Source organism: Phodopus roborovskii, unplaced genomic scaffold (genome assembly GCF_943737965.1).
Source record: "Phodopus roborovskii unplaced genomic scaffold, PHOROB, whole genome shotgun sequence".
NCBI classification, from domain to species: domain Eukaryota; kingdom Metazoa; phylum Chordata; class Mammalia; order Rodentia; family Cricetidae; genus Phodopus; species Phodopus roborovskii.
In genome coordinates this window covers 6,325,209-6,348,335 of record NW_026126613.1, presented here as the reverse complement: position 1 = coordinate 6,348,335, position 23,127 = coordinate 6,325,209, and positions in this window count along the sequence as shown.

The window sequence follows — 23,127 nt, the reverse complement described above, 5'->3', positions numbered from 1 at the left end:
GCAAAACTTTGAGCCCATGGGAGAAAAGGGACAAGTGGATTTCATTATTGGGATTCTCTCCAGAAAGAGACATCTGGTGAGTTGGCAAATATAAAACCGAACAGCTATGTGCCAGATGTGCACTGCTGTTGTTGGGCCATCTGCATTTTGCTTCTCGCCATATGCCACTTTTACATTTTGTTGGCTGGGGTATTAGAAGCAAAATTCATTGTACAATTGTTTTGTATTATTCTTATAAATTTGATGAGAAAAAATGAACATAACCAGCTTTTCTAAAATGTATGGACAACAATGTTTCTTCAAAGGATGAATACTGCCAGGATTGTATAGATCTTATAGAGCTAGAAATAACCTTGTAATTCACTTTGGAACTAGTGGCAAAGCAGTGACTCTTAGTTATCCTTGTTAAGACTGTCTGCTGTGTCTGAAACAACCATTTATTTCACTTTGTGTTTCCTCAAAGCAATGGGTTGCAATGTTGCTACTGCAAGTAAAAATGTAGCCAATCACTTACTCTTTGTTGGAAGTGGGTATCAATTGTGATTTACCATTTCTGAGGTGTCTAACATAATGTTGTATAATATAAAGGGAGAAAGGACACACACACAGACAAACACAGAGGAAGAGAGAGAGTGTGTGTGAGAGACAATAGTATATTTACATTTTATATTCAGGATATAATTTATTGGTTTCCCAATCTATCACCCACTGATGAACACATATCAAAATATCATCTTTTAGCCAGGTTAGAATGAAGTTGAGACAGAACTTCAATTGCTTTTCTGCACTATAGCCTACAATTTTAATTAAGTTAACAAACAGCTACAGCTTTTAACAGATGTGGTCATAATGCTCAGTTGTCTCCTCCTTTTCATGTTAATATTTTGGATGTGGTTCCTGTACATACACATGAACACATTCATGCATACATGTGTATAGTATATATTTCAGACATGCACAAATGTGTACATACATATGCACAGGGCATACACATACAGAACATGGGCACATTTGGACACATATATACAAAAGAAGACATACAGAAACACATACACAGACACATATATGCACACACTCATATACACACGTGTACACATATAAACACAAGTGCAAGTACATTTTGAATGTATTCTACATGGTTTATGCAGAATAAGTAAGTATAAATAGCTCTAAAAATATATTAAAGGAAAGGAATCTGGATTGCTTAGCATAAATTAATATTTACATTACTAATGTTTTAGTTCTAGTTTAGGGGTCATTTTTCTAAAATTTTAAATAAGTGTTCTCACCTTATAAAGTAGATATAATTTATAGTATTTGGTATATTCATGCCATTCTAAATTTCCACTTATGCAAAATAATATTATAGATTTTGAAGTGACAGCAAAAATTCCTCTTACATATTTCCATTTAAAATTTGAATTCAGGGCTATTTTGTAGCATTTCAAGGAACTATTTCTGTAAGAAATGTATATGTATGTAGACCACACATGACCTACTCTTTTAATTTTTTGAGAATTTCATAGATGAGTATGAAATTTTATAACTATATTTATATCATAATCATTACCTCTCTGTGGTCTAATTTCTCCCATATCCTCTCACTGTTTCTCAAATTCATACTATTTAACACACACACACACACACACACACAAATGCACGTACACACACACCAGCTGATTCAATCTCATGTAGCTCACATATATGGGTGTTTAGAGCTGACTACTTGGGATTATATAACCTAGTGTGGTCTTGTCCATAGAAAAGACTAATTTTCCTTTTCTTAGCAGTCACACATATTCTGTACTTCTTCATGTTGGGATGTGACCTTGTGAAATTTCCTTCAACAAAATGTCTCGCTACTTCTTGAACCTATACTTTCTGTCCTAAGATTTCCCTCTATGATCATTTTATTGTATATAGGGTGGAACTATTTGAATAAAGTGATTTATTTTTAATCTAAACTTCCTTCCTTTTTCCATACATGATTTGGAGCAGTTGTTATTCAGGATTTCTCAGGAAAACATGATGGAACTTGGAAAAATGTTGACATGAGAATAGAAAGATTCTTTCATACATGGAGATGTAAAAGTTCTGATTTTCACTTCATGTAACTAAGCAGACTAAGAGAGAAACTGATGGGTTTAAATCAATCCTTCCAAGGAAATAGTGCTCACTTCAAGAGGGTTTGACTATTGGGAGTTTGACCTGATAATCATGCACCAGGCATCCCATATCCTGTTAGAAAGCACTTGTGATATTATTCAGATTAGTATTTAGTTAGTTAGTTAGTTAGTTAAATGTTTCACTCTTTGTTTATTTCTCTGAATGCTACTTTCTTTTTGAAAATTCTAATCACCATCTGCATAACTGGGAACTAGAGAATTTATTATGACAGTTGTTTCAGATTTGGTTAAGATTCCTCGTAAATTGCATGCATTAGCTTTTATAAATTTGGGGCAGATTCTAAACACCTATATTCAAGCTTTTAAAATAAAATGTGTCTCTCATAAATGTTGGAAAATTCTCAAAAAAGAAAAGAACATAAAATCTGTTCGGTATGTTTCTTTGAGAATTTTTTTTTCAGAACATACTAATCTTAACTTCATTTAATTAATTTTGGTTGAAACAGAACTAATCACTTTTGTCTCTATTTTTTTTTCCTTTTCTCGTTTATCTTTCCGAGTTATAAACTCATTCTTGACACTGGTGATCTACTAGGACTGTTTTTTACTCTATAATTCTATGTGTAAGGTTTATTTTTTTATTTTTTCCTTACTCCAAAAACTATAGGGTTCTATATCCAGTCCTATTGTCTCTTTTTTTACCCTTGTAAATGACTCAGCACATATATTCCTATAATTTAAACAGTTACCTCAAACAGACAATGTTCCAGGACCATTGTTAAATGACAACCATGCTTTCCAACTGTAGTTCACATTTCCTGCTCTTTGATTGATAATACCCAACCGTTCCAAAGGCAATAGAGTTGTTATGTTTTTTTTTTTTTTAATATTTTCCATTCCATTGAAACTGAAGAAAAGAAAGGAAGTAAAAAAGTCTATGTCATGCTTGTCTCATTTCCAATTCAATTTTATACAATACAGTTATGAAATTCTGTTAAAGCTTTGATTTTCTTTGTCCTTTTCACTATATGCGTTGTTCCATACTTCATCAATTTTAACATGAATGAATCTTTGTTCAAACTTTAATATCTCTGACACGTGTCTTATAATAATCCAGGATGCACGTAGATTGTGTCACATATTAATTAGCGTCAATTCATGTTCTTTGTGATAGTACACAAATACGAACACATCCTGCAATTAGTAGTGGCTAAGATCTGAGATTTCACAATAAGTGAATTAACCACCACACACTCAAAAAGCGATGGGTTTGTCAAGCTACAGTTGCTTTATTTATCACTATTAGAATATTCTTCTTAAAATAATACCCTGATCAATTACTTTATTTGCTAAGAATTATTCTACACACTAGTTGCTGTATGAATTCAAAACTCTACATATTGACATTAAAAGCCTTTGTAATCTGACCCAAATCTTGATATTGTATTTGTCAGCGATTTCATACTTTCCATCCACCTCACATTCAACTCAGACTGACTGGACAGTATATGGCATATTTCTTTCTCTTGTTTATTGGCAGAGCTCGCCTTCAAATGCTACAATTTTCATTCTTCTCTTGAATATTAAGTTGTGGAATAAGCCGTAGTTTAAATGCTATTTTACTGTGAAGGTTGAGCGGTATGCCCAGCTTCAATAATTCCTCTCCTTCGTGAAAGAGACATCATTGTTTCCATTGTTATTTTATCCCCTACTTCAAAAAAAGAAGAATGTAGAGTTGAAAGAATTGACTTCTGAGAAACAATTCAGGATAACAGGGTTCAAGCCTGATTCTATCTTACTTAGCCTAATATATTCTCTTATGCTACAACCCCATGCTACTTTCCTCTTCTGTAGTTACTCTAGGTTATAAACTCGTATCTAAAGATTCACAGCTAGTGTCCACAAATAAGAGAGAACATGAGCTGTTTGTTTATCTGGTTCTGAGTAACCTTGCTCAGTATAATATTTCCATGTTTCATTCATTGACCTGTAATTTGTTTTCAAATTTTATGATTTCATTTTCCTTAATAACTGAGTACAATTCCATAGTGTACATGTACCACATTTTCTTTGCTGTTTTTTATTTTAGCCATTCTGATAGGGGTAAGATGGTATCTCAGAGTTGTCTTGATTTGCATTTCTTTGATGGCTAAAGAGCATTTTCTTAAGGATCTTTCAGCCATTTTAGATTCCTCTATTGAGAATTCTCTATTTGGTTCTGTACCCCACTTTTAAATTGGATTATTTAGTGTTTTGGTAACTAGCTTCTTGAGTTCTTTGTATGTTTTGGAAATCAGCCCTCTGTCAGATGTTGACCTTTTCCCATTCTGCGTGCTGCCATTTTGTCTTGTTGACTGTGTCCTTGGCCTTACAGAAGGTTTTCAATTTGAGGAGGTCCCATTTATTAATAGTTTATTTATCTCAGTGTCTATGCTACTAGTGTTATATTCAGGAAGCAGCCTCCTGTACCAATTCTTGCAAGGGTACCTCCCATTTTCTCTTTTAATAGGTTCAGTGTGGCTGAATTTATGTTGAGGTCTTTGATCCATTTGGACTTAATAACAGTGGTCTCAATTCTCTAATAAAATGACACATGCTAACAGAATGGTTGTAAAAGCAGAATCAATACCTTGGCTGCATCTAAGAAACAAGCCTCAATATCCAGGGTAGACATTACCTCAGGTTAAATGGTTTAAAAAAGATATTCCATAAAGGATAGAGAAGGACACTATGTACTATACTCATTAAAGGGAACATCTACCCAGAAGACATTTAAGATAACATCTCTGTTCCAAACAAAATGGCACCCACATATGTAAAATAAACACTATTACAGCTTAAATCACATAGTAACCCTCACAAACTAAGAATGCGAGAGTTCAATACCCTACTCACACTAATAGACAAAGCATGCAGACCAAAACTAAACAGGGATATCATGGAGCTTACTGCTGTTATACATCAAATAGAAGTAACAGATATTTATAGAACATTACAGACAAACAAACAAACAAACAAACAAAAGGGTATGTTTTCTTCTCTGCACTTCATTAAACTTTCTCAAAAATTGACCACATATGCAGGTACAACACAAATGTTAATATATTCAAGAAAATTAAATAACTCCCTGAATCTTATCACACCACCCTGAATTAAAGCTAGATACCAAAAATGGAAATGTCAGCATGCTTACAAACTTATGGAAACTGAACAACTGTCTACTGAGCCAAGACATGGGTAAAGACATGGGTAAAGAAATAAAGAATGAAATTAAAGTCTTTCTAGAATTGAATGAAAAGCCATACACAACATACTAAAACTATGGATTACAATGAGAGCAGTTCTGGGAGGCAAGTTCACAGCACTACTGTCACTACTGTCTATAAAAAAACAAACAGACAAAATACAACAAAACCGGAGAGATCAAATAAAAAGAAGTAACCACACCCAAAAGAAGCAGATGACAAGAAACAATCAACCTTAGGGTTGGAATCAATAAAAGAGAAATCAATGATAAACACAGTAAAAATGGCAATTTTGTCAAAAGCATTCTACAGATTCAATGCAATCACCATCAAAATCCCACCACAATTCTTCACTAACTTTGAAAGAAAAATAATCAAATTTATATGGAAAGACAAAGAGCCAGAATAGCAAAACCAACCCTGTACAATAAAGGAACTTCTGGAGGCATCTCCATCCCAGACTTCAAGTTCTACTATAGAGCTATAGTCATAAAAACAACTTGGTATTGGCACAAAAATAGACAGGTAGACCAATGGAATTGAATGGAAAGTCCTGATATTAACCCACATACCTACGAAAACCTGATTTTTGACAAAACAGCTTAAAGTATACAATAGAAAGAGAAAAGCAGATTCAATAAATGTTGCTGGCACAACTGGATGATGGTGTGTAGAAGACTGCAGATAGAATCATGTCTATAGCCATGCACAAAACTTAAGTCCAAATGGATCAAAGACCTCAACATAAATCCAACCACACTGAACCTCTTAGAAGAGAAAGTATGAGGTACTCTTGAACAAATTGGTACAGGAGACTACTTCCTGAATATAACTCCAGTAGCACAGACCCTGATATTGATAATTAATGAATGGGACCTCCACAAACTAAGAAGCTTCTGTAAGGCAAAGAACATAGTTGACAAGATCAAATGGCAGCCCACAGACTGGGAAAATATCTTCATCAACCCTACATCTGACAGAAGGCTGATCTCCAAAATATACATAGAACCCTAGAAACTAGTCATCAAAACACCAAAAAATCCTATTAAAAATGGGGTACAGATCTGAATAGAGAATTCTCAATAGAGGAAATCAAAAAGGCTGAAAGACACTTAAGAAAGTGCTTTGCTCAACATCCTTAGCTATCAGTGAAATGCACATCAAAACAACTCTGAGATGCCATCTTACTCCTGCCACAATGGATAAAATTAGAAACACCAATGACTGCTTATGATGGAGATGAAGGGAAATACTCCTCCACTTCTGGTGGGAGTGCAAACTGGTACAGCCATTTTGAAGATCATCATGGCATTTCCTTAAAAAAATAGGAATCAGTCTACCAAAGGACTAGGCAGTTCTGCTCTTAGGCATATATCCATATTAATGCAACTATGACATCTGTTCAACTATGTTCATAGCAGCGTTATTTGTAATAGCAAGAACCTGGAAGCAACCTAGATACCCCTCAACTGAAGAATGGATAAAGAAGATGTGACAGATTTACACAATGGAATACTATTCAGAAAAAAAACAATGGAATCTTGAAATTTTCAGGAAAATGGATGGAACTTGAAGAAACCATTCTGAGTGAGGTAAACCCAGCCACAAAAAGAGGAACATGGTATGTACTCACTCACATATGGATTTTATACCTAGAGCAAAGGATCATCAGCCTATAATTCACACCACCAGAGAAACTCGGACACAAGGAGGAACCCAAGAAATTCATGGAAGGTGGCTTACAGAGGGGAAAGGTACAAGATCTCCTGAGCATATTGGGAGTGGGGGGGCACTGAGTGGAGAAGGAGCTAGAAGAAAGAGATTGGGATGAAAGGAAAGCATGTGGGACTAGGAAGATTATTTCAGGGGAAGAATTGATGAGAGAAAAAAGAGATGCCATAAAAGAGGGAGCCATTATAGGTTTGAAGAGAAAACTGACTCTAGAGAAATGTTCACAGATCTACAAGGATGACCCCAACTAAGAATGTGAGCAACAGTGGAAAGGCTAACTTAAATGCCCTTCCCTGATAATTAGATTGATGACTAACTTATATGCCACCATAGAGCTCTTATCTAGTACCTGATGGAAACAGAAGTAGACACCTACATCTAGACACTAAGCTGAACTGGAATCCAGATGTAGAGAGGGAAAAGTGAATTTAAAAAAATGGGGATGATACAAGGGTACAGAAACCCACAGAGATAACTGACTTGAACAAGGGGGTGCTAATGGACCCCAAGACTGATAGCTGGGAAACCAGCTTTGGACCTAGTCAGACTCCCTGAACATGGGTCTGTTAGAAGGCCTGGGCAGTCTAAGGGACCTCAGACAGTGGAACCAGGATGTATCCATGGTGCACAAAAGGAATTAGGCAGCACATTCCCCATGGAGGGATACTCCCTTAACCTAGAGGCAGAAGGGAGAGCTGAGTCCCTACTTCAAATGACTTTACAGATTTTGTTGATCCCTCCTGGAAGGCATCTTTCTCCCTGTAGAGTGTGGGGGGGTTGGACAAGAGGGTGATCAGGGGGTATGGAAGGGAGAGAGGGAGGGAAGAAGAGACGGAGAAAGGGAGGGAGGAAGGGAAAGGATAAGGCAGGGAGGGAGAAAGAAATGTGATTGATATGTAAAATAAGAATAATAAATAAAACATGAAAAAATAGTTTTTTCACTTGCTAAAAATTGTATTTTAGGATATTTATAAATATATTCCTTTGCTCTGCAAAGAACAAAAAATCACTAAGTATGACAAATACTCTATTTGTGATGTGCTTGTTTACCATGCTGCTTCACTGTTGCAATTCCCAGTGCCTGGTTTCCTTTGCTTACCCAATGTACGTATTTATAACAATTTGCCTTTCCACTCACCTATTGAAAGGCATTTGGTTTATTACAACATTTTGGTTATTAAGAATAAATCAATATGAATATACACTACCAGGGATGAATATTGAGAGCAGGAGTTTCATACACTGGCCAGCAAAGTATTGTAACACTAAGTTGCAGATGATGCATCTGCATCTTTTCAGTTAACATAATCCAATTAATATAATCCACAATGAACATGCCTAGAGGTCACCCTCCGAGGATATTACAGATTCTGTTATATTGACATTTACTGGTAATGAACACACTTGTCAACCTAATGCACAAACACATCATTTTTTTAAGTCATTACCTTCCAGTGTGCCCCCTATGCTCATTGCTCATAGAATGTACATTTCATTTAGCACAATACCCAAATCGCCACAGTCATCAATGTTCCAACATTTATAAAGTCTTTTAAGTGTGAGTTACTATAAAATTAAAAACCAGTTACATACCCATATCTGCAGCTTATAAAGTCACAGGGTAAGCTTTCATGTTTTTACTTAAAGAACAAGGGAACACAAAGAAACAAAAATTCACCAGGGCAAACACCATAATTTATAGATCCGCATTAGACCTCTAGGGCAGTAAAATGAATTGGATGGACAGCAATGAGAGTGTGTAGCCCCACCTCTCAACCTTTGTTACCTTTAGCATACAGAGGTTCTATTCTGGGCCAGCTCTTCATGGCTTATTTGTCCTTAGCTGATATCACACACTTGGCCTATGCTGAAACTGGATCTTCACCTTCACGAAATAGCCTCTCAGGACCTTTCTGTGTGGACTCTATCACTTACATGTATTGCCTGGCTCAATTGCTTTCCATTCCTATCTTCAGTCTTGCACACCCACATGTCTTCAAAACTGTCACCATGTAGATGATTCTGCCAGGTAGAGGAACCTAATCACCTGGACCATAGCAGCACCATTTTCTGTTTGCTGATCCCAGGAAAATACTTTGCATGCAGTTTTTTGGGCAGGTAGGGGACTCTTTCACTCAGGCAAGTTTACTGAAAAACTTTAGCAGATATAAAAACTTCTCTTGTGGAGTCTAATAGAGATTTTAAATATGGCCCCCCAGGGATAATTTAATTTCTTGTCTGTATCCTTTTTATTTATTTCTCTTGTATTATTAGTCTTCTTAAGACTTTGAACAGTATATTGAATATGGAGAGAATGGGAAACCTTGTCCTATTCCATTGTCTAGAGAAACTACTCTTCAGTTTTTCACTATTTAATATGATGTTTGCTATAGGTTTGTAATATATTGTCGTGATGAGACAACATGACCAAGGCAACTTATAGTATCAAGAGTTTATTGGGGTCCTGTCATTTCAAAAGTTGAATCCAAGACCATCATGGTGGGAAATATGGAAACAGGCAGGCAGGAATGATGCTCAAACAATAGCTAAGGACTTACATCCTTATCCAGAATTAGCAGGTAGAGAATTGGAGCTAACTGGGAATAGCAGGAGATCTAAAACTTCAAATCCAACACCCAGTGATACACCAACTCCACCAAGACCACATCTACCAAAAGAACACTTCCTAATTCTTCCAAAACAGTTCTATGAATTTATGAAGGTTATTCACATTCAAGTCACAACATTTATGTTGTTTCGATTCTTTATTTCCTCAGAACTTTTATCATGATGGCATTTTGAACTGTGTCAAATGCATCAATTGAGAGATCAACTGAATTTAGTCATTAATTCTATTCATGTGCTACATTACATTTTTTTATTTTTATATGTTGAACCAATATTGCATCCTTACTTTATTAAGACACATGATTTCATTTATAAGTATTTAATGGTGTTACTTTGCCTATATGTTTCTCTAAGAAATTGGTCTGTAGCTTTCTTTTTCTGTAAAAATTCATCCACTTTTGATGTCAAAATAATAATGGATTTAGTGAATGAGTTTGAGTGTATTTCTTTTTTTTCAATTTTGTGAAAGTTTTAAAAAATACTATTAGTAAATTTTCCTTAAAAATTTAATAAAATATAGCAATGAATCTAGACAATCTTTGGCATTTCTAAGGAGATTTTAAATACTTCTTCAATCTCACTGATTGCTACAGGTATATTTATAGCATCTGGATTTCATTTTGGTAGTTGCATTAGTTGCATTAGTTTGGAAACTTATTTTGTAGCTGACTGCCATGTAATCTTTCAAGCATTCATGAATTATCTTCTGGATTTCACTGGATTCTGTTGTAGATCTCTATTTTCATCTTTAATTTTATTAACTTAGTCCTTTATCCATGTCTATTTCCCTCTCTTTTTGCTTCTATGCTAAGGAGTTCAGTATTAATTGGTTTAAAGAGACAATAAATTTTTAATTGAGTTTCTATTTAGCTAATTTCTGCCTAAATCTTTATTTGTTTTCTGTGTTTGGGATTGGCTTTGTCTTGTTTCTGTAAAACCTTGAGATACAGCATTAAAGATTTTAATGTAAAACAAAGTATATGTAAAAGTCTTCGTTTTATAATGTCCTTGGCTGTGTCCCAGTAGGCTATGTTATCATTTCATTCTATTATAAGAATTTTATTTTCTCCTTGTTTTCTGCAGTGACTCACTGTTCATTCAAATGATTGTCATCCAGCTTCTAAATATTTATGTGAAAAGAATGTGTGTTCACATCTATGATACATATTATTCATTAGACATATTTTAATTCCAGTGTACCTGTTGTATAATTTTATTAATTTAATTCTACATGTTTATTTGATGGTTTTGTTTATTTTTTGTTGTTTTGTTTTGCTTTTGCTTTTTTTTTAAATTTTCAAGGCCTACCTAAAAGTGAGGGTAGTAGAATTATAATAGGTTTTTATCAGCTATTCAAATATATTCAAATACTGCCATTGAAACAAAATGGTTTTGGTTATATTCATTACATACTAGTCACATATTACAACATACTCTTATTCATTTATTTTATAGATTCTCTCTTACACATGGAATTCCATTTTGAGTTCAACTTCTCAGTTGTTGGCTTCAGTTAAAATACAGACAAAACAAAATGAAACCAAATGCAAAGCCTAGTTTCTTTAACTGTTTCATAAGACTAACCATGATATAGTTCCCTTTCACAATTTATTAACTCATGCTATGTGCCTAAGCCTGTTTTGTGCAATTGATTTTATTAAAAGTTTCAGGTAGATTGTTGTAGTAGCAATACTTGTACTTCTGTCTCTTGTTGTGTGATACTTCTCTAGGAACCTGTAGCAGGTTGAACTGTCAATTAGTGTATACATGACTTACTAAAAAGCATGTGTGACCTCTCCATTGGGGGTCAACATATGTATACTACGTGACAAGAGACAGGAAATTCCTAATGTTACATGAACCCAATTGTTAATAGATTCCATGCAATGAAAATCTGGTACATTTCTTTAGGTCTATGACACATTGTTACTATTAAAAAGCCTTTTGAGAATTATCATTAAGGAATATGAAGATTTAAAAATGTGGCCTCTATAATTTTGGCCTATGGACGTAAGTATAAGAAATATTATTGGATGCTGATCAAGGTGGGAGGGCCCAGACCTCTGTGGTGGCAAATGTACTTGGGATGTATAATAAATGAAGCTAAGCAAGCCAGGCAAACAAGTCAGTAAGCACCATTTCTCATGAGCTCTAATTCAGCTACTGCAAACTAATATAAAAACTTGTATGAGAGTGAGATTTTGCTAAGAGAAACTTGTCTAAATATATAAATACAACCGGTTCAATAAGTTTAGTGTTACCAGTATGAATATGTAAAAAAAAAAAAATAGTCTTCCTCAGGGATGAGCTCCCTTATTGATCATCCAAACCTTTATTGTTATCCCTTGAATTTCTCAGCATTATTATTTTTCAAGCTCCCATAACTATCTCTAATTACATTAAGGTCTGAGCACACTATTGTTTTTCCAGACATAGTTGCAAATGGCCCCCAAATCTTTTTAATAGCATGCTCAAGCCTGTAACAGTAAAATCTCACTCTGTGAGACAAATTCTTGTATTAGTTTTCTTCTCTGTCACTATGATAAAACACTGGTCCATTCATACCAGCTTGGAGAACGAAGGGTATATATAACTTACAAGTTTTAGTTAAATCATTGGAAGAAGCCAAGGCAGTAACTGAAGAAGAACCCATGAGAAATGTAGCCTATTGTTTGAGTGTATTATTGACTTGACATTGTCTTCCATCTCTAACATTGGTGCTTCTGTTTGGATGATACTTTCTGCTTTTTTATTGATTCTTTTTATTCCCTCAATTTTAGAAATTCTGTTTGTTTGATTTCATAATATTTCAATTTCCTGCTGAATTTTTCTTTGAGTTTTAATTTGTTCCCCAAGTTACTTACTGTATTAGTCTATTTGAAGATTTTTTTTGTTTGTTTGTTTTTGTTTTTATATTATTTTTTGTCCTGAATTCATTTTCTTGCTTTATTCATGTGCTAATTTGACTATTCTAAATGATCATTGATTCTTTTTAAAAGTAAGATTGTGAATGCTTTCTCTACCATGTCAGCAATTTCAGATTTTGGTGGGTTTTTTTGGGGGGAAGGGGCTGTTAGGTTATGCATCTGTCACTTTGGATCATTGTCCTACATTATGGAGATTTTAATTGTTTTGTTCATTCTCTGAGATGTATGTTTCCATAATTTTGTTCATTTTCCATGTATTATGATTTGTGTGTTAGTTTTATATGAGTTCTTCTGCACTCCTATATTCACTAATATTTTTGTTTCTTATTGATTTTAAAGGAAAGATGTCTTCAGTTACTTCTGATGGTTTACCAGATGTCCTGGTGGTGATTTATAGCAAGAAACTCTTTTAACTTCATTGTATGCCTTATAAGATTCTGAAACAGCAACATGAAATGCTTGTAGTGGAAAATGTCTTTTGTAGAATTTTTTTATAACTAAGGATATCAGTATTTAAGCAAAGAAATGAATAGTTATGGGTGAGGAAATAGAGGATAAAGTGTATGTGAGAAGAAATATACATGAGTTGGAAATATGAAAACAAGACAATTGTACATATGGAAATATATAAAATATGTCTTTTGTAAGTTTCAGAAAGAAACAGACAAACCTAGGTCTTTACTCATTAGAAAGAAGTTTAAACACAGCAGCCTAACAATTAATTTTCAGGTTTTAAAATAATAATACAGTAATTTATTTGCTTACCTTGAATTTTCTTTTTTGTTAGTTTCCACAGGCTAGGTGAGATTTGATGCTAGTCTCTGTGAATTGGGCATGGTAAGTAAGTGTATCCTTTAAGATGAGAAGGCTTTGTGTGAGCACAGACTACTTTCTGTAAAAATTTTCTAGTATCCCCTGTCCTCACTCCCACAAAGATGTAACCCTGTCCCTAGGAATTAATTATTGTACTTGTCACAGGCAAGGTTTTCAATGATCCAGGCTCTGAAGGGTTATGGTAGAATCTTTCTTCTGAGTACCTTTGCATAGTACTGTGCTGGGCTCTGTAGGTCCTCCCAACCCCAGTAACATATAAGCAGAGAGAAATAGTTTTCTCTGGTGACTGTCTTAGGGTTAAGTTTCACAATTATGCCTTCTTCTATGCATTCTCCTTACTCTGCTCAAGTCCACTATATATTTGCTTTTCCACAGCCTGAATTTTTTTTCTCTATGAATCTCCTGGTGCCATTCCTGTGGGTAGGTCATGTGCCTGTGGCATTTGTGGCATTGATGGAAGCAGTAATGCTTGTGGCGGGGTGTCCCTCAGGCAGCACATAACTGTCCTTGGAAGAGGTTTAATGGTGTACATATAGTTAAGCTGTTAGGCAATCAGGGAGAAAACAACCCTTAGATGTTCTTGGAAATGGAATCATCAGCTTGCACACCGAATTAGCTTCTCATCATAACCCAAAGTTCATAATGTGGTCTTACAATAAAAGTAGATTTTGTTTATAATCTTGCTCAAGTTCTCATTCCATCACAATGTAGAATAAGCATGCTATGTACATATTTCTTTTGGCTTCTGGTTTCAGGGAAAATTTGTTTAATCTTTAGCCACTGCATTTTATTTTACCTGTATTCGTATTTATCACTTATTAGATTGAAGAAGCTCATATTTATTCCCAGTTATATTTTTTTGGGGAAGAAAAGAGTTGTGTCTTCAACCAACTAAAGTTAAGGTTAATGACACAAGGAAGTCTATGGGAGATGTAGCCTTTGGGGAGGGATAAATGTAGTTGTATAGATTTGGCCAGGTTTAATTTGAGATACCCACTAGACATTAAGATGAATGATTGCATTTGGGATTGAGAGAATTTTGTCTATAAACATGCATTTTGGAGTTGTGAATATATAATTAAATATAAATGATAAAAGGAGAATTTTACAATATATACCCAATTCTGTTAAAGGCTTTCCCAGAATTGTGATTTGGTTTTCATATGTCTCAGTAAATTGGCTGAGTTTAAAATTCTGACATTGTCTCACATTCTTGAGGAAATGTTTACATTTGTAATGATGCAAACCCACTTTTAAATATTGTTAGATTTGGTTTAATTTTTCAAAACCATTTTAAACATATAAGACATGCTTATAATATCTGATATTATCTTTAAAATGTCATTTATCTTTTGATTTGTTTGTTTTCTGAGACAGGGTCTGTCTATGTTGTCCTGGATGTCCTGGAACTTGCTATGTAGATCAAACTGGCCTTGAACTCCCAGGTACCCATCTGCCTTTGCCTCCTGATTGCTGAGCTCAGCCTAGAAATATGTTACTATAAAACGAGTTGGTGAGTTGGTAGATTTATACACTTATTTTACTTTGTGAAAGATTTTTATTGCTCTTTGCATATTATTTATTCCTAAAATTATATATACATGTGTGTGTGTGTGTGTGTGTGTGTGTGTGTGTGTGTACACATACATATATCTCACTATTAAAGCATTTGGACATGCTTTTACATAACTGTGAACTAAGAAACTAACATGCTATTAAGATTTGTTTTTCTTCTTTCAAATAGTTTGCCAATTATTACACTTACAATATAAACGTAGTCATGTTTCTCTAGTCCAAAGTACCACACATAAGCTGTGTGTGTGCCTGAAGAATTCCGTAGTACCACACATACAGTGTGTGCCTGAAGAAGATCTTGAGTATGACACATAAAGTGTTTGTGTGTGTGTGTGTGTGTGTGTGTGTGTGTGTGTGTGTGTGTGTGTGTGTGTGTTTCTGTCTGTCTGTCTGAAGGGTTCCTGACTACCACAAATACAGTGTGCTTTTGCCTGAAAGGATTCTGAAGTATTTCAAATAAACAAGTGCTCATTTATTGTTTACGAAGATTGAATGTTGAATACCTAAATGAGAGAGTATATTTATTGTGACAAAACACAGAAAGTATTTAATAGTCATGAATAACTATGTAACAATTCAAAATATATAATTTTTATTATAGTACAGATAAAATTGCCCTGGTAAATGGGGTTTTATTATTTATTTCTACAATGTGAGAATCTTACTCAAAGAAAAGAGTGCCAAAATTCACCATGTTTGTTGCTTTCCTCATTGGTGTAACCAAATACTTGACAAGAAGAAATTTCAGGCCTGCATTTCAGAATAAATTTGACTCATCATGTCAGAGAAGGCATGGTGGCAAGAGCATAGGGCTTGCTCTCTAACTGTGGTGAGGAAGAAAAAGGATAGTGATTTCAATGGCAATGACCATTACTCTGTTCTGTGTACCTGCAGCAGGCTTTTCCTTGATACAATGACTGTGCAAAGCACATTTTATAGATTAAAGATAAAAATAAAGGATGTCAGAGAGGTTAATAAACCTGTGTACCACCTGCTAATTGGATCTGTCTCAGCTTCCAAGTAAATGAGAGCTTTGTTTAAGATAATCAGAACACCGTTATTCTGGAACTCAAAAGTGGAAAAATCAAACATTCTAACTGTTGAAAGAAAATTGACAACCTAAATCACATTCTGCTTCACTCACAGAAAATTCCACATCTTTGAGCTTCCCAGATTAATTATCAGGGGCCTAATAGCAACTGAACAGTCCTAGTGTTCAGTCTACACTGGTTGTTACCCATTTATCCACTTCATTGAGCCAGGTAGCATAATTTTCTGCTTCTCAGTGCCAGGTTAGACATAAATTACTAACTTTAATACTACACTTTTTGATTTTATGTACACAAAATCTTGTTCTCCTGAAAGATCTAATTGAGATTACATAAAGGTTTACAACTGTCCTGTTGTGTAAATGGTTCAACATTCCAACAACAAAGCAGATAAACATTTGCCAATCTCTAATTAAAAAGCTGGCACTAACAACAATAACCTGGAGTCAGTTTGTATTCACATTTCTATTAAAGGCTAATGAATACACAGCTAAACTAATTTAGTCAAATTGTTCCTTCATTGTGTTCAAAGTTAAAACTAACAATTCAGCATTAGCCCTCCATCTTTTAAATTATTTTTCCTCCCCTATTGAGTAAAAGTCTAATTAAAAGCTTTTAGTCTTTCACATTGTGCAGGCTGTTAAATGATATTGTTTAGTCTGCAGGGATTCAATTATTACTTGGCTTTAAAAAATACAGTTCTACAAAGATTTTTTTTCATTCACATTGCCTGGATAATTTTGTGTTCTAAAATATTTAATCTGATAGTGGTTTTATTAAATTGTGAGGCAAAGGAAAGATAAGTATTGGTTATGAGATTTTAATTCAGCCCTAAAATCTAGAGATGTCAAACATAATCAATGTGATCCCTGGCAATGAGGAGGCAGGGACATAGGAATTTCAAATTTGAAGCCAAGTTGGGAAACATAACAAGATTCTGCCTCAAAAATAAATAAATGAATAAATAAATAAATAGAAGTCCAGTGTAGTGTGAAACACAACAGACATACTGTTGTGAGTTCTCAGGCCAGACAGGGCTAGATACTAGGACTCTCCTGCTTAAAAAAGGAAGACAGAAATTAAATATTTTTTGCTTCACCCTCCAAAAGGTACATATTTAAAGTATATGAAATCAGCATGGCTAAAAGACCATGTGCACTCCTTTATTCACTATAAAACTACCCACAATAACGAGAAAACCAGCACCAACTGATGCTAAAGAAGACACAATGCATATATTCAATGGGACACTGCTCAGGCACAAAACGATGGAATTCTGCAATTTGAGACACCCTGAGTGATCATTATTTTCTGTGAATTAGTGCAACACAAGGAGACAAGTGGTGCATTACCTCACTCCCTGTCATCAAACTCAGAGCAGAGAAAAGGAAAAGCCTTTGAAATACTATTGCAAAAAGTACTTTCTCAGGACCTTGGTAGCAACCTGTATCATACCTACATTTTGTAATATTTTCTCCCAGTTATTTCTTCATTCTTCAGATGTCTTTTTATAACATATATTTAATTTAGTCCTAAGTTTTGCTCTTTTCCTTTCCATTCACATTCTGTTCATTTCCCTTTCCTTAAAACCTTCTCATTTTACCTACGCTCAAATTGATGTCTTCTTTAAAAAAAAAAAAAAATGTGACACATACATGTGTATGAAGAAACATACAAATATAGCCTGCTGAGGCCATGGTTATTTATATATGTTTTCAGGCCTGATTGCCTTATATCCAGTTAGGGCAGAGTCCTTCAGAAAGGCTACCTCTCTCTTAGCTATCCCTAGTTGCCTGTAGTTCTTTGTCTAGAGTGGGGCTCCATTTATTGTTTCTCAAATGTACAGAAGCTTTTTGTTTTGTTGTAATACTAGCCTTGTCATTTTAAATTGTTTCTAAGATTTAGTTTATTTTTAACTATATGGTGAGTCTGCAAACCCATATGCCCATGTGTGCTTTTGACATACAATAATGCTACTGATTTTAGATTATCCTAGACTTTATTGAGTTTGTTGGTTATAATAAAGTTTTTGGGTCTTAATTCTGAACATCTATGCCCCAAATACAAAGCACCCACATTCGTAAAAGACATGCAACTAAATCTCAAAGCTCACATAAAACCTCACACACTCATAGTAGAAGAATTCAACACCCCACTCTCACAACTAGACAGGACCATCAGACAGAAACTTAACAAGGAAACAAAAGAACTAACAATTGGATTTAACAGACACATATAGATCATTCCATCAAAACACATGAGTATATACCTTCTCAGCTCCACATGGAACATTCTCTAAAATCGACCACATACTAGGCAATGTAACAAACCTCAACAGATACAAAAAAAAAAAAAAAAAAAAAAAAAAAGGAATAATCCCCTGTATCTTATATCTTATCAGTTCACCATGTTTTAAAGTTGTAATTCAACAACAACAAAAATTACAGAAAACCTACATACTCATGGAAACTGAACAATGCAAAATTGCACCATTCCTGGGTCAAGAAAGAAATAAAGAAATTAAAGATTTCCTAGAATTCAATGAGAATGAAGACACAACATACCTGAGTTTATGGGACATTAGGTCACTTGAGTTTCTACTGTTAAGAATTCTGTTTAGATTGATATACCATTTTTAATTTGGACTATTTAATATTTTGGTATCTAGTTTCTTGAGTTTTCTTAAATATATATTTTGGAGATCAGCTCTCTCTCAGATGTGGGGTTGTGGAAAATCTTTTTCCATTCTGTAGGCTGCTGATTTTTTATTGACTGTGTCTTTTGCCTTAAGGAAGCTTTTCAGTTTCAGGATGTCCTATTTGTTGATTATCCTTCTCAGTGTCTATACTACAGGTGTTATATACCAATGCATTAAAGGCTAATTCTCATTTTCTCTTTTATCAGGTTCCTTGTGTCTGGATTCAACAAAATCATAGAAGAAAAATTTTTCAACCTAAAGAAGGATATACAAGAAGAATACCAAATAGAGTATAAACTGATACACTAAATAAAGTTAGCTATTACATGAGACTTTAGTCTGCCTATTTTTAGACATCTGCTTAGTCACCTTCATGATGCTATATATACAAGTTGGTATAATCTGATATCATATTTGGGAAAGGGAGAATGGTAAGTAACATATGCCGAAGGTTTAACCTCTATTCTTTTTCTCAAGAGCAGATTTGGATAAAATTCTCTTCTCTACTGGTATCTATGTCACAGCTTCTTCTAGCATATGGTGTTGAAGAGTGAAAACAGGATTTAAATGAGTCCACCAGACCCAAGATAAATGATAGTTATTTATTAGGGACGTGCTTACAAAAATAGTAGTAAATAACTGTTGCAGTCTTACTGCTTCAGAACATGCAGTCTCTGCTCTTCTGATGCTCTTACTGCAATCCAAGATAGCCAGCCAGCCCCTGATCTACCTTATAAAGGGTCATATCTGAACACCTGAAGCCATGCCCATAGGGTGTAGCCACCATTGCAAGTTCACTGGCAAAGCAAGATGCAATTACATTTTCCCTTTTTATCTAAATAAGAGGATTTTAAGCCTGATACAAAAACTATATAAAATGATAACAAATATTAAGTATAATCCACAAGAAGAAAAGGTAAAAACATACACAATGTAGACCTACAATTTAGCCAGCAAGAGCAACATGAAGCAAGAAATACATACTAAATGTCCATTCCCATGGTAATGGCATATAACAGAGATTACTCTGATGGTTGTCCTATTTTGGAAATTCTAAGTTGTGTACCCAATATCATCTAGCTAAGATAAGAGAGGATATTAGCCATGGCTATCTAGCCTTTAACCACATAAAAGACCTGAGAAGAAAAGTAACATTGCTAAGGTAAGCAGGAAGTATAAGCAGGTGAATCCCTAATGGTGCCAGAAATGACAGAAATGGTAGGTAACATGAACAGTCACCCCAAGTCTCACAGTAATATCAGGGCAACCAATTTTGGCTAAGGCCTAGAGTATCTGACAGCCATCTCAAAAGCAGGAAAATTTGAAAGACTGTCCCACTCTGACTTGGCAAGTTTAGCAGTCTCCTTATGTTTCCTGCTAGCCCAGTTACAATAGTGAGTCCAAAATCAGTGGATGAGGCAGGGGCCCAAAATGCCAGTATTGCCAAGAAGAAAACGAACTCCAAATGAAGTTTCATCAATGCCTTCAATGCCTATCATATTCTTGGGTATAGTTCAGTGTTATCAGGAGCAATTGTGTCTCATGTCCTCAGAGTTCTAAATTATCAAAACATTTAAATGCCATATTCTGTAGGTCTTTGAAGTATTTGAAGAACAAATATCTATGTTGGGTACATCTCTGAGCACATATAGAACCTGACTAACATCATTAGGTATAAGAAGCATTGGTAAATATAATCTGTAATTCTCAGACACATATATTGTTTACTGACTGGAGCTTCCTAAATATAATTTAAAATATTTAAGCAGATGTGCAGCATAAGGAAAATGTCCTAAAATTTAATATATATATATATATATATATATATATATATATATATAGTAGAACTGTATAGTGCAATTAAATATCTTAAGCATATGTAGAAACATACATATGATATGATAAAGATTGTTTTACATTTATTCACAAAAACATCAGAAACAGAAAGAAGAGCCTACACAGTCTGAAAAATATAATTTCAAGTTTGAAACAATATGCAAAATTATCCAAGACAGGAAAACAAAATTAATTATATGTAAGTTTCAATATACAAGAATCTATAAGAATGTAAGATATCTATTCTGTAGCTAATAGTTGTTAAAATAGTTCACAAGAAGATATACTAATCTAACTGTATCCCATCCATTTTCTTTATACTTTTTTAAAAGAGATTTTTGAGTTTGAATGCCATTTTCCATTCCCAACCCTACACAACTTAGAACCAACCCATAGCAAATGACAATCATCTATTTTCTAGGGTAAAAGCAAAACACCATCTAAGCCAGCTGAAGGGAAACGAGGTATTGTTTTCTTAGAATTAGTTCCAGTTGTCATGGGAAAGAAGGTAAATTGTTCTAGACGATTCCAGATCCTTGAGTGGTGTTTACTAGTTCAAAGACATCATGTGGAATCAAGTGAACTCAATGTTAAGGAGTCCCAACTTCTTTCTGGAGAGTTTAGAGATTGTTATTAGGATATCTAATTGTATACTGTAAAGACTTAAACATTAACACCAACATGGATAGTTTAAATTTTAAATTTTATTTAAGTTTAAATATTATAGGTATGCCTACTGAGAAACATACAAATAAGGATGAAAACAAGTATAAGGAAAATTACAATTTTTTTGAGAGCTAACAGAGTTTTGACATTAATAGTTCCTAGATTTTTGTTTTTTCTGTCTCATAATAGTTGGCTCTTCTGATATGAAAAACTGAAAATTTTTAATAGCATGTTTGAGAAGGAGAGACACAGTTGAACTCTGAACTCCAAAGCAAGCTTTGTGTGTATGTGTGTGTGTGTGTGTGTGTGTGTGTGTGTGTGAATTGAGATTAATGCAGTACTTGGAAGTAAGAATATATAGATTATTAGGTAGTAAGATTTATATATATATATATATATTTATATAAGATTATATATATAAGATTATATATATTATATATAAGATTATATATATAAGATTTTATATATATATATATATATACATATATGTATATATATATATATATATGTCCACAGGTCAGATTTTTCTTTGTTTGGCAATTCTTTTGGGGTAGCTATCCTTTCCTTTTTAGGCATCTACTTATCCAATCTCCTTTGGCTTCTTGAAAATGGGTACTTTCTGTTTTCCCATAAATACAAGAACAGAACCCTGCCCCAAACTTTGTGAGATTTTCATACAATTTGTGGGATTTACCTTGGTGGATGACCTATCATTTCTTCTCATCAAGAAGTTTCTGTTGTTTAAATAAAATCTTGATTAGATTTGATGCTATCCATAACTTTTCTTCCATGTAGATATAAAAGCAAAACCTCTTCCCCAATTTAGCACATGTCCTGTTTTTCATTCTGAGATCAACACATCCTTGGAGTACACTGACTGAGTTAGCTCAGAGTCTTATCTGTTGCCCAATGTGTTTTTGGAGGCTGTTGTTCCTTTCTTATTAGTATTATGAAAGTTCTAGTTTATTAAGCATTATGTAATCTGTCTTGGAGTATCTTGGCTTCTCTTGCCTGTTTATAGACCATTTCCTTTAAGCTGCAATTAGATCTCTCAACAACTGCTTGTCCTGTAGGCATGTATAGTTGTAGGCATGTATAGTATACCTATAATATGCATTATGTTATAATTTTTTTAAAAACTGTTTTAATTTACTAGAGACATATGTTTGAGCATTTTCAGTTATTACTTGTACAAGTATAAGCATAATAGCCATTACTTCTAATAGGTGCATAATAACAGAATCAGCACTTTTAGAGCTCAAAACAGTTGCCCATTAAAATCTTGAAAATGTGTCTGTTGTATGTAGTACATATTTTAATATTTCAGTTTCTGTAGAGATGCCACTACATAAGAGAATCCCCCAACACATACATATCAAGAAAAGTTATAATATCAGGAGTTCGATGCCAAGGCTTGAATTGAACTTTTTATAGAAGCTAACAAATAAAAAAATTAGGTAATTGGTTCACATAAGCTAGAAGTAGGCACAGGATTTCTAGGTTAGAGGGAAAAGGCATTGTTATTCATAATGCAGAAAGCAAGAAAGGGACCAGGTAAAGGCATGCATGGGAAAAGTCTCATGCTTCAAGGGAAGAATATTGAATTTGAGATGACATTCCTATCCTATATTTATTTTCTTAAGGCTTACATGAGTTGGGGGTTTAATTATATAGTCCCTGATGACTTGGAACTCAAAATAATTTAGCTGTCTCCACTTCCCAGGTGCTTGGATTCCAGATATGAGTTACAATGCCTGGGTAGAACCTATGTTTGCTTCACAGCAACATGTATGTGGTTGTTGTTCTTGCAAA